This window comes from Phlebotomus papatasi, chromosome 1 (assembly GCF_024763615.1).
Source record: "Phlebotomus papatasi isolate M1 chromosome 1, Ppap_2.1, whole genome shotgun sequence".
NCBI classification, from domain to species: domain Eukaryota; kingdom Metazoa; phylum Arthropoda; class Insecta; order Diptera; family Psychodidae; genus Phlebotomus; species Phlebotomus papatasi.
Window position 1 is genome coordinate 94955500 of NC_077222.1, and position 13614 is coordinate 94969113.

A 13614-nucleotide genomic window follows, 5' to 3' on the forward strand; every position below is an offset into this window, starting at 1 on the left:
AATATTTCATATATTCCATAACGTTTTCAAAGTACTTTTCAATATTTCATTTTAAAAAGTGTATTAAGCGCCTGAAGTTCTGCTTTATAAAAGAAACTTTTCACGTATGAGTTACAATTTGTTATTGAATGTAGATAGCAAAAAGTTTCGTAGAGCTTTCGTGGAAAAACCTTATAAAGTTGCAAAGGCACGAGTAAAACCACTTCCCGCCAAATTTGGCCGAGATTCTGTGTCTTCTTCGTGGTATTCTCATCAAAGAACAACAGTTTAATGGCAAGAAAATCTGTATTTGGTGGTGGAAATTACCATTTGCATAGTTGCAACAGAAGTTTTCGAAGCTTCTTTTGATGGTACTTCTTACTTCTTGCATAAATTGTTTATGGAATGCACTCGCACTTTCCCCTTCCAAATGTGCGTCTCTCTTCGACGATAATCCAAGACTGAGAGTTAAAGCTCACCACACTGTCAAGTATCGAGTCAGATGCTATTCGAGCCACCAGCTGGCCACAAGAGCCTCCTGCAAGAGATTTCTGGTCTATATATCGTGGGATTTTTTTTGTTAAATAGGGATCTCCTGCTGTGTGAGTTCGGTGTTCAGTGGAATTAAAAGTGTGGAATGTTCTTCTGTGAAGTTAAATAAATTTTCTGAAATCAATTGTGATGATTGGGTGATACATCTTCATGAAGAATTTTCCTAAAGGATAATCCCTGGTGAAATGTTTTGCTGAAAAGCACAAGTGCGCTGCAAATTTCCTTTTGTTCTGGTGCTTTTTGAAAAAGAAATACTTTAATGTTTTATGAATTTTCACATTAAGTGCATCTTATCAGAATTAATCGTGCTTCTCTGGCCTCTGAAGCCACAACTCGCTACACAACAACATCGTCGAAGCGACAACAATTTGGTTGTTTGGTTTCTTTTCGGGAGAGAAAGTGTAAAAGGCTGAATCAGTGTGAGTAGTTGGAGTATGTCTGCATTTTAGTTTTATATTAAATTGATGCTTAAAGTCATTTGCAATCGTCACAATTGTACCCCATCTTGCTCTCGCTTTTCACTCACGTGCATAATGACGATGAAAATTAACTCTGGACATTCAGAGCCCAATAACATGAAGATTCTTTTGTGCAATCTCGATGAAGATGCGTCAATTTCTTCACCAAACTCTGGGTGTGGAGAAAATTTTCTGATGGGAAAAATCGACAATGATGTTTTCTCGGGAGTCATGGGAAGATACAAGATGATGCTCGCGTGTAGGAAAGTATACAACAAATGGTGTGAAGAGGAAAATGTTTATATTGGGAATCAAAGAAAAAAAACTATATTTTTTCACTGAATCTACAAGTAAATATATTAGCACCAGTGAGTGATTTAAATACGACATCTATTTGAGAAGTTACAAGAGAAATTTACAAAGACTTTCCGCAATTATCACTTGAAAATTTGTCACGTGTTTTCCGTGGTAAAAATAACATTCAAGTCCTATCTTCGATGACTTGAAAAATTGCCATTAGCTAAACTAACAATTAATAATGCACAATGCACTTCTAACTAACCCGTTAAAACTTGGGACTTCAAAGAACCTTATGCAATTACTGGGTTAACAAGGTTTATCAACCGCTCTTGAATATTAGCTTTCCCGACGATTGAAGATTTATTCCGAGAATGTTCATTAATATATATTCAATTTTATCCGACACTACTTGCATAATCGCATTCACTTCCTTTAGCATACACACAATAAACAAATTTACACATTTTCGTAAAGTTAAACATCGATTATGCATGTCGAAGCTCCGAGACATTTTGCAAAAAAAAAAGATATTAAAGAGTGAATTAAGTCAAAAAATTGCATAAAATACTTTGTAATATTGTAAAAGTTTCACAAATACGGAGAAAAAAACTTGCAAGACGTATAAACAAGTTGTTAAAATGAAGATGCGAGGAAAATTCTTCATACTGCACCAAATAGTGCCGTAGGGTGAATTCATAACTTATGGCTACATTAACCACCTATTTACCCCGAAGCCTTAATATTTTTGCAATTTTTTTAAAATGCAGGTTGGGGTCTTGCGAAAAAGTCCATATTTAAATATTTTCAGACAAATTTCTTATGAAATTTTGCTGTAGGGGGAAGTGGGGCACCTTTGAATTGGTGCAGCTTTGAAATTGAGCTTCTTTCTCTTACTTTTAAATGGAACTGGATATCACTATGATATAATTTAGCTCAATAAACCAATTGCGATGCTAAATTACATTTCATTAGCTAAATTCAAAGATCTCCTATTAATTAAATTAATTTTCAGTTAATATTCAATTGCAATTTAATCTTTTTGGACCAGTCAACATTTTGAAAGAGTGACTTCTTTTTATTTCCCTGTGCCCTGTCTTTAGACTAGAGGTTTAGCCCAGTTTCCGAAGGTCTCAAAATCCTAAATAGCGAGCAATTTTATTGTTTTTTTTTAAACATAATAGGTTAGTTATTTTTAATAATCCAATCCTAACTTTTTTTTCCAAAAAATTGTGATTGATCAGATATTAGAGTAGTTAAGTCATATGGGTAAATCTTAAGTCTGAAGTATAACCCCCATTACTAAGATCTTAGGTCTTAAGACCTATTTAGACCAATTTCTGATACATAAAATGATCGTGTACAAAAAAGACGTTGAAAATAAAATCATAACCAAAATAAAAATAAAATCAAATAAATAACCAAAATCATAACTCCTTAAAATTTTACATAGGGGAGAGCCGGTATGTTTGATACACTTTTTTATATTTTAATTTTAAGACAATAATTACAGAACTCAGAAAATTAAAATTTTGTATGTCGCTTAGTATACTCACTAGTATAGATTTTATTAAAGTAACTCGATTAGAGTTTTTGTCACATTTATTTAAATAATCCAGGGGCCCATCAAGCCTAATAAAAAGTGAAGATATTTTTCACTTTTCCTTGTAAAAATTTTGCAGATATTGCACAGCGACTTAAACAAATTTGCTCGTAGTTCTTGTATTATTTCGGCGAGCATTATGATATGTATTTTCACATAGCTTATAATGTAAGATTTCGAAATATATCTGACTGTTAAGTCAATTCTCTTTAGGAAAAAACTTGCCAATAGTCTTCAGTGCCTCTATGCAAAAAGGTATAGAAAAATGAAATGTCGAGAGGCCCCTGAAATAATCAAAGGATAATCTATCACGTCTCAATCATTCAGGCTCTCCCCTATTCTTTATCCGATAAAATAAACAGGGGTCAACTAGACAGTAACCTACCACATTACTAGCCATACTCTCATACAGTGGCATTAAAGAGAGTTATTTTACTCACAGAAAAAATACTTGCTTACAATTTTTGGTAGATCATTTTTCAAGGTTTCTCATATATTTAATTAAATAACTGCTCTCTCTTTGAGTTCGAACAGTAAAATCTTATCCGAGACTTTTCTTAAGTCAATTCAGAAGTACAAAAGTTTAATACAAATTTAAATTAATTTAATACAAATTTAATTTAATACAAAATTTAGTACAAATTAAAAAAAATATATTTCAATTTGGATTTGGCTTATACTACTTGTATAATGGTGCTGTTCCAATGAAAAATGAAAAGAGGAAATATTACTCCTTAACATTTTTTAGTACATGCCGGCTGTTCTCGTTCTCAAGAGCTTCTGCATAATCGATTTGAGTTTTAGTTGGTTACTATTACGATTGTTTGATGAGGAGAATAGTCCTAATAACCAACCAAAAGAGAAATCGATTAAAGAGAAAATGCCAATGATAATTTCATTGCTTTTAAGATTACGATTTTTCAATGTATTTTGCTAATCAAATTTCATTTTTAAGACCAAATTTCATTAAAACGGCTATAGCGATGTGTAGGGTCCAACTCCATATCTGTTATTTATTTATTTATTTTTACCAGATGGTAGGAAAAATTTTTGTTGATTGATGATTTGGTATTTTTGAATACATAGGTGAATTTATTTCGGATCTCCCACATTTGATTTTGTTCAAAATAGGTCTCAAGGCCTAAGATTTTGGTAAGGGTGGTAGGTAAGGGGGGAAACATAAAACCAAATTTCGTAAAATACTGAGTCTCAGCTATAAAAATAATATTTTGTATACAATTTATAGAATGGTAAATGATAATTTTTTATTTACTGAATTTCGTTTTTTAATGTTCTGGAACACCTTTTAAACCAGGAAAATTTCATTAAATCCAAACTCAGTTCTCTTTTTTTAACATTTTGCATATTATCTATCTCATTTTTTACACTCTTCTTCTTTGTTTAAAAATCACTACAATTTAAAATTAGTTTAATCAAATTTTGAGTTCGAAAGAATGGGATAAACATTATTTAAAACGCTTGAGAAAGAAAGGGATGCGAATTTTGATTTTATTACATTTTTCTGAAAGGTGTACTTAGAAGGCAATACTGATGAAATTAATTTTATCGGAAAAGTTTTTTTTATGAACTTTAAACTTTCATACTTTATTGACTTTATTTCCATAATAATGCATTTAAGCTTGCGCTCTTGGAAGCATATATAATGAAAACTCGTCTTATGCCCTAGACACACTTACGACTTAAGCCGAAAGACGACTTAGTGGAAAATTATGAAAATCTTGTTTAATCATTAATTCGAATATAATTACGCTAAGCTGTCTCTCGGCTAATCCTCCAAGTCTGTCAAGGCCCTTAGAGACTTTCTTTACTTTTTCCATATAATGCAAAAGGCTTAGAACGCCATTCGTCTAAAGTAGTAGCCAAATGTATGAAAACTTCGCTAAAAGTGTATTATTACGGCTGTTGGGGGAAGTGGGCAGTAGGCACCTTTAAAACAGAACTTTTTCTCCTATTTTTAAGTGGAATTGGACCTTACCATGATATATTTTAGCTTTACAAATGAATTGTAAAAGTTATTTACATTATGTTAAGTATCAGTTTCATTTAAAGAAAAAATCCGTATTTCAAAAGTGCCCTAATTCTAAAGTACCCCAGTTCCCCCTACTAATTTTTAATACATTGTAACATTTCATAAAATGATGCAAAATTGATATTACAACTTACTTGGACTATTTAAATACTTTTTTCAAAGTTAAAAATTCAACCTTAATTTAGGGGAAATATATCAAATTTCGGACAACTTGTAATTAAAACTTTGTTTTTAAAAATTTATAAGTTTTTAGTTTTTTTTAATTTCAATGCTAAAGGCGCTAAAGGCATAAACAGCATCGCCTTTACGAAGTAAAAAACCAGAAGAGTTTGAATATAAAAATTTAGAGATCAAATTATTTTTATGTTTACGCGATCAATCTTCCTACCGAATTTATGGCTTTTTAATCATATTTCAAATCAGTAAAAAAGGTGGAAAACATTTGTTGCATTTCACTTAATAATAGTACATTAACCATTGCTAATTATGTGTTTCTTTGTCATCAAGTAACAAGAATGTGAGATATCTGTAAAATAATCATAAATTTATCACTGACCATAAACTATGCCACAATCCTATGCCACATGTAAAGAAAGTGGGTGGTCTTTTTTTCATCGTCGATGGAGTTCAGTTCTTCCGCTCTGGGAAAATGTTAGTGATATTGACTTCTGGGCGATGGAGGAAGAGTATCTGGCTAAGTAATTTCTTTGACCATCGATGACGCAGAGGAAAAAGCAAGTCAGTTGAGCAAATTGTTGCACGGGATGCCCATAGAGGCTCAGAGTCAAGTGGCACGAATTTGTTGCATAATCACCATCGCAGTCATCAACCGTGGATGCGAATTGACGCACTGAGGTGGTCGCACACGGGGACTTGTGTCTGCCGGCTATGGAATTTGCACAAGAGAGCCCCCCATCAGATCAATAGGTGCGAGACTTCAGCACAAAAAAACCTCAACAAAAAGGCACTGCAAGTGAATTTGAAAGAGAAATTGAATCTCTTGGGCTGAAAATGGCAAAAGATCTGTGCCACACAACATTCACTCTCACATGGAATTTGTCTGTGGCTTTTGAACTGCTAAGTTGCAGCCAAACTACATTTTCTGACTAGATTGAGGCTAAGATTGCCGCTATGCACTTTACTAGCGAAATAGACTGTTTGGGGAGCAATAAATAGCGTCTCTTGGGACGTTTTGTAAAACCTCAACCTCAGAGATTATACCAATTCTAATTTTCTGTATTTTGTCTGTCGCTTCTCTAAAAGCTCTCTAAGCTTTTTTGGATGTATCGTTTTACAAAAATATCCGAAAGCTATATTAAATATCTCGTATTACTTGTAGAGATGATAAAGTTCACTTTTTAGTGAAAATTATATAATGGGAAGATATTAAACATCAGAGTGCCTAATGGCATCTACACATTGTACGAAATTTTTGTCCAAATGGAACGTTTTGACATCTTTTGACCCTATTTACGTGCACATGTGCAAGATATTTATTTCAAAATGCTCCATGTGGACGATAATTTCTCACAATAATGTAGCGATTACACTCTATGTAAAGCTAATGAAACAGAAAATTCACTGAGCAATTCAAATTTAAACATTCTTTAAGTTTCATTGATCTAAAGAGGATGAGAAACCAGGATATTTGAATAATACGGCGCTTGATTTGTTTTTTTTTTTACTGAGAATTTATTCCGCATCTTTAGTTTAGGTAAAACAAAAATTATATTTTTTTTTCTTTAGTAGGGTAAGTGTGCCAAATTCCGGCCAGCTTGCAATTTCGGCCATATTTTTTGTTCCTCGAATTTCCATGAATTTTTAGTTTTTGCATACTCTTGAGATTGTACAATGCAAAAAATAACAAAAAATGTCGCTTCGACGAATAAGATGATCTGAAAAAGACATTGAAAGAATTCTGGAAGGGCAAGCAACTATGAGAATGAAGGTGGCCGAAATAGGCCACCAATCCTATGTCTACATTTTTATTCATTTTAAAAAATATTAAGAACGATTTTAGAAAAAATAAAGATGATAAACTGTCTGCAAGGTTTCAAGCAACACTCCTTATAAAAGAGTAACAAAAATATTCAATTTTTATTAAAACTATTACATTTCAAATTTGAGACTTTGTCGCTTGCATGCAACTATGCCGAAATTTGGCACACTTACCCTATAGGCAAAATCAAATTTATATTTTTTATAAAATTGTGTATTTTTTGTCTTCTGTGATTAGCTTGACCCTGAAAAACTATGAAAATGCTACTTTTTTAAATTTCGTATTAGGACAATTTAATTATATTTTAATATTTAAGTAATTTGCTTAATCGCACGAAAGTACACACCATTTTCTCAGTATTATTTTTGCCCCTATAGAAACATTTGTAATTCTACAACTCAAAAGAACTTTCGTATGCTTTTTATTACCCTTACTGACCAAAGTCGTGTAAAAAGTGTAAAAGAATCATGAATAAATTTAAATTTTAAGTATATCAGATAAAAAAACATAAAAAAGTTTTTTTCGGTTTTCCATGCAAAAATCCTTCCTTAATTACATGTAGTATTACTTTAAAGACAAATAATTCCGACTCTAATTTATAGCTTATTCATTGAAAGCATCAATGTTTTTTTTTAGGTGACAAAACATAAGAAATCGTTTTTTGTGGTATCCAGTTGCTCATTAAAATTTTAATGTGATTCAACATTAGTCGCCGATAACATGAATTTAAATGTGTGATTTGTATCTTTTAATTTCTTAATGTAATTAGAGTTTTATCTTTTAATTGATAAAATGCATAATTTAGCATATGGAGAAGTGGGGTACTTTTGAATTGGGCTTTATCTCCTATCTTTAAAAAGAGAATTAAAGCTTATGATGATGTACCTTAGCTTCACAACGGGTTTATAAAGCTAAATTATATCATAGTACCAAGTCTAAAATCAAATTCAATTCATAAAAATAGGAGAAAAAAGTCAATTTCAAAGCTGTCTCACTTCTCCTTCCGAAAGCTTTTTTTTTTAATCGTATCGAGATATTGTATTATAAGGTAATCATTTTTACAATGTCCATATCTCGTGTTGGAGGAATCAGCTAAATCCATTGTAGACCGCCCGAAATTACGATAACAAATTATAAGAATAAAATATAATAAAATAATAATAACAAAATTATAAGAACTTACGAAAGCTGATTTTAATTATATTGAAGTGCAAATAATTATTTCTTATTTAAAAAGCAATTACTTTCTTTCATAATTTTAGAAAATTTCCTTAAGTGAGAATGAAAAATATGTCCTATTTTACCTCGCTCTTCCCTATTTGCAATTGGTGTGGCTGTCATATCATATACGAATTTTAAAAGCTTCTTTTTCTTAAATTTCGCGAAAGATATTTCAGCTAGTCCACTCAGTTGCAAAAAGTGAAATTATATAACCAAATTTTATAATACATGAGTCAGTGAAAAAAATTTCCTCAAGTAATTCAGCGAATTTACATTTTGATTTATGACAGTGTTATTAAAAAGAGGAACAAGTTATTGACAAAGTCGTTTAAAAATCTTAGTCATGTATCTCAAGAGGGTTTGAACCTTTTAAAATTATTCAACGTTCCACTTTTGGAAAATTATTTTCTGCCAATTTTACTATATATTGTAGAACGGAGTAACATAAACCTCAATTTCTGATTTTGGAATGACCTTAACATTCGAAAGAAACATTACGAAAAGATCCATTACCATTAGCTTATCTAAAAGTTTTGAGTAAGCCTCCAAGTTCATGTTTGCAAAAAATGAAAATATTTTGGTTTGAAATGGCTTTTGCCAGGTTAGGTAAAATGTGAAAGAGACGGTTAATTTATCATTTTTATTATAAATTTATTATTCCTTGTATTCTGAATTTAATTATAAGGTTGTGTAAAAGCTCTATGTTGTGATCATTGAACTCAATGATTAATTCAAGAGATTTTCTTTCATTTGGAGTCCCATTAGCTATTTCTTTTAAGCTATGATTGGTGCTTACACTGGTAAAAATAAAAGGGTCAAATTGACCCTTTTCAAAAGGATGGATCGTATTTGACCCTTTGAAAGGTTCACTTTTGTATCTCTTGAAATTTAGTATGCACATTTATCACGAATAATCATGTTTTATTGTAAACTTATTACTGATATCATATTTCTCTCATCTGAGCGAACACCAAAGATCACTTTTTCATTGTTTTTTTATTCGTTTATTCCGGAATTAAATAGATGTCAAAACCGTGACCCTTTCGAAGGGTACCTGGTGACCCTTTCAAAGAGTCAAATACGATCCATCCTTTGGAAAAGGGTCAATTTGACCCTTTTATTTTTACCAGTGTAGTTATTCAATAGCAAAGCTTCGATTTTAGTGCAAAATTGACTGAAAATTCTCTCTAAATTTTCTGTCCCTCCTAAGCACTGAGCTTTTCTATAAGGCCAAAGTGTGTTCAATTTGCGAAACTAATTGAATTTAGAGCCCGAAAGATTAAAAGGTGCCTTTTCAATCACCTTTTTGGTTGAATGAAAATTTCCTCCCTCTCACCGTTTTTCTGGCGCCCAGCATGAAAACAACAAAAGCAGCGCGAAATGGTTAAATGTGAAGAAATTGTGCGCTTTTGTGAAGGCCGAAATTGACTCTTTCCAATTTTGGAGTAGGCCCAAAAACTTCCCAAATCGAGTTGAGTGAGCCAAGTAGAAAGTAGATTGGCGAAAAGAGGCGCTAATCTGTAGCTAATTAATGGCCAGAGGTTGTAAAGGTGATCACGATGGAGAGATGGAAGATATGGGAGAGAGATTCCAAGAGGCGCCACATACCCACATCGAAAATCACGTGAACTTTGCATTGGAGAAGTATGGTTGCTCGATGGTCGAATTATGTGGATTGACCGGCATGTGAGATTGAAGTTCAAGATCATCCAATGAGTGGATTTTCAACCGCAGTGATTTTTTCGGCTCTATGCAAATCACAATGAGAAATTTCATTTGAATGCACTTTCAGAGGTGGGCCCCAAACACGTCCCAACCTTATTCATGATGAAATGGTGAAAGTTCCCATTTCGTCATCGTGTCAGATTTCAAATCAAATAATCATCCAACATGAAAATATCAACTATACTGACCACAAATTGTTACAACAAAGCTCATTATTACACTCTGGTGAGCCAGGTGAGAGATTTAGTGGCGAGAGGAGAAGCTTCTTCAACACATTCCATTGCACTTTTTGCTTCTCACCTTATCGACTTTATTACACAATCTTCCTCTTTTCTCTCGCCAGTCAATTCACGGTTCTTTTTTTTTCTCCACCTCACAATTAATTTTTTGAAAGACTTGCATGGCGTATCGGCAATATGAATTAGACCCATTCTCCCCATTTCTCACTTTCACGTTAATATTTCTTACTGAATAGAATCTACCATGGAACTTTTGCAAAAGAAAAAACAAACGGTTTTGTAAAATGGAATTAGGGGAAAGCGAGTTACCTTCGAACATCTCAGTTTTTCAATATGGTTCACAATTCAAAATTTCAGAATTTAGTTTCAGAATATTGGTTACACCAAAAATGCACAGTCCATGTAATTTTTTAAACTTATTAACGACTTTTAGTATTGAAATTTGCTCGACGGCTTCCACTTTCTTTGCGTTTGTGGTACTTGTCCTCGCTCTCTTCATTATGGAACACAATTATCACAACTACTCAATAAAGTTTGCCAAAAATATTAAAATAATTATGACAACATTGCATGTCGCGTACTAAAAAACATAACCCAATTTAAAATCAGTGTTTTGAAATCAACGGTCGATAAATTGTGGACTATAGAGCGATGGACTATAGCGGGGCTCTACTGTATCCAGGCGGACATTCGAACATATACGAAAATACCGTTGAAACACTCCTAATAGCGGTTTTTCAAGGTTAAAGGTTAAAAAGGCTCTTGAGAGCGTATTTCTCATCCAAATGGTATCAAATTTGGGCTAGTTGGAAAGGTCTTGGAATTTCCGATAAAACTGAACCCGTTCCAATCGGTTCTGAACCGGTAATAAACCGGTTCATAACAGTTAACTAATTTTTATCTGAAATTCAATTTTAACTATATCATTATATTTTAATTGCTATCCCAATGCCTTAAAATTTTTGAAATTGAGCCATGAATCAAACCACTAAAATATAGATAAAAAATTGACTTGTCCAAATCTTAAGTCGTCCAAAAATAGTGCGCTTTCCCCTACACTAACGAAATCTGATTCCAGTCCACAATGAAAAAAGCAATAATCCAAAGGAACTTCAAAAAAGTATTATTTCTATTGAACCAATTTTTCTAGGGAGATTTTTTTTGCAACCAATTTCACTCTCAATACGCGGAATTCCCAATAAAAATTGACCAATCCAATAAGTTTCACTTTGAATCAGTTTATTAGCGTGTTTTGCGCTTTTGCCACTCACTCATTTACACTCCGTGTCTTTTGCCAGACAAGAAAGTCAAATAAATACTCATACCATACCATCCGCAGCAAAAAAAACTCTTATTTTTGACCATCTCAAAAAAACAGACACAATAAAAACCCAAATTGAAATTGCATTGGGAGAGTTCACGAAAATTTCTCGTCAATGCAAGAGGAGAAAAAGAAAAGTGTAGCAGAACATGAAAACCTGTTAAAAATCCAGTCAATTAATAACTAACCCTGACCGCAATCTGTGAATCTCACTTTTAACCCTTTCACTCTCATCGGAATTACCCAGATCACAATTTAAAATAATTGTCACAGAGATTAGAAATTTATCGTTGATTAATGGTGTCTCATTGGTGTTATTACAGCATTTTATTGTTGATGTTTTTTTTTTGGTACATTCTCTACCAGACAAAATTTGAAAATTATTCCTTTCATTTTACTACTGATCTCATGAGAAAATTAGATAATTTTACCGTGCCAATAATTTGTGAGAGAGAGAAAAAAAGAGTAAATAGTCGAGAAAATATCTGTAGATGTTTTATTGTGTAATTTGATGTAATGGAGAAGAAATTTGAGCGAAATGTGCGAGATTTTTTATAGCTTAAACTCATTTTGATGTATAAAGAAAAGAGGAATGCTGCAATTCATAAATGTTTCTGTAATCGTCATTTAAATAGTCTAAAGGCAAGGTATTTCGACGCTATACGATCATCGTAGTGTCTTTTCTGAAGTCCAAAATTGAGATAAATTTTCGTTGAGCAAACCAAAATAAATTAATTATGGGTTCTAAATTGAGTCCTTACCTTTTCATAACCGTTTGGAACTGATTCAGAATTGCAATACCAAGACCTTTCAAATGACTCCAGATTTTGCTTAGTAATTTGAGAAATGTGCTTTCTAAAGCTGATCAACTTGTGACCTTGAAAAACCCTTGTTAGGAATACTTGAATGCTCTAATACGTGCGACATGTATTTCAAAAAGAAGAACAGGGTCATGCTGTTTTTTGGTTCGCTCTTCCTGTCATTAGAAGATCCTGTGGCTTAACGTTTACATACAGCGATTTGTGGTCTTCGGTTGACCCTCTCATTAGTCGCTTCAAGAATAACTGGCATGCAATGATCTCTTGGAGGAGGGGTGCCGTGGATAAGCAATCTTCGTAACTTACTCGGATCCTAATCGTCGGACCCTAATTCAGCAATTGTCAACTAGGGAAATACGCAGCTTATAAGAAAACTGTTGACTAAGTTAAGGGATAACATCTACCACAATGCCAAAAATTAACGTTTTTGTATTTGAATATTTTGTGACTTTGTTAATAAAGCGATCAATATGAATTTGTCAGAGATTATTATATATGTTACTTTTAAATTCCAAATGGTGGCACAACAAGTAGACTCAGAGTGAGGCACTCCGCGACAAGTAGAAGAATTCGAATAATTTTTACTTGCATTTTTTAGTACTTGCATAGATAGATTCTCAAAAGAAACGCATAGGACTTTTAAAATTAATAAACAATTACATTCGTTCTTAACCCTTTAAGGACGAGAAGGTTTAAAATTGGGGTCAGAAAAAAATCATATTTTCCGCCTTTTTAGAGCGAAACATGACTTTAGATGGTCGTAGGAAAAATTTAAGTTTTTGGTCACCGGTGACCTAATCGTCCTTAATGGCTTCTACACATTGAAAGGAATTTTCGTAAAAAATTACATTTTTGACAGAATTTTGACGTTTTTATCTATATCAGTGTAAACGATTTCTTTCAAAAAAGGAATTTTTGACGAAAATTGTTCCCAATGTGTAGAGGCCTTAAAGGGTTAAAAAATGAATTCAATTTTTAGACAAAAAAATGTATTTTAATCTTCATGTTGCTGCCAATCTTACAATAATAAATTAACTATTCTGAAAATTTCAAGTCATTGGGATAAAAAGTACTCGAGTTCTACTGCTATTTAACCACGGAGCGCTGCAAAAAAATCCCTTAGTCTGCGTACTGCTGCGCTGGCATTTTGTATTCAAAATTGAAATTAAAAAAAAAATGTTGTATTCCCCAAAGATATGTTAAAAACCTTGAAGATTTCATATTGATCGATTCATCAACAAAGTCACAAAATATCCTTAATTTTTGGCGTTCTATAGATATTACTCCTTAATGGCCTCTACACATTGGGAGCAATTTCTGTCAAAAATTGCTTTTTTGAAGGAAATTCCCTG

General features: G+C 32.6%; 1 protein-coding gene across 1 annotated transcript in view; it reads left to right on the forward strand.

Annotated features, from left to right (window-relative positions):
• The first annotated feature begins 451 nt into the window (after positions 1–451).
• Positions 452–13614, forward strand: part of LOC129809809 (UDP-glucosyltransferase 2) — a 42238-nt gene continuing 29075 nt past the window's right edge. Inside the window, exon 1 of the mRNA XM_055859918.1 lies at positions 452–950. The gene's annotated coding sequence lies outside the window, so the exon portion shown is untranslated. The remainder of the gene's footprint in view (positions 951–13614) is intronic.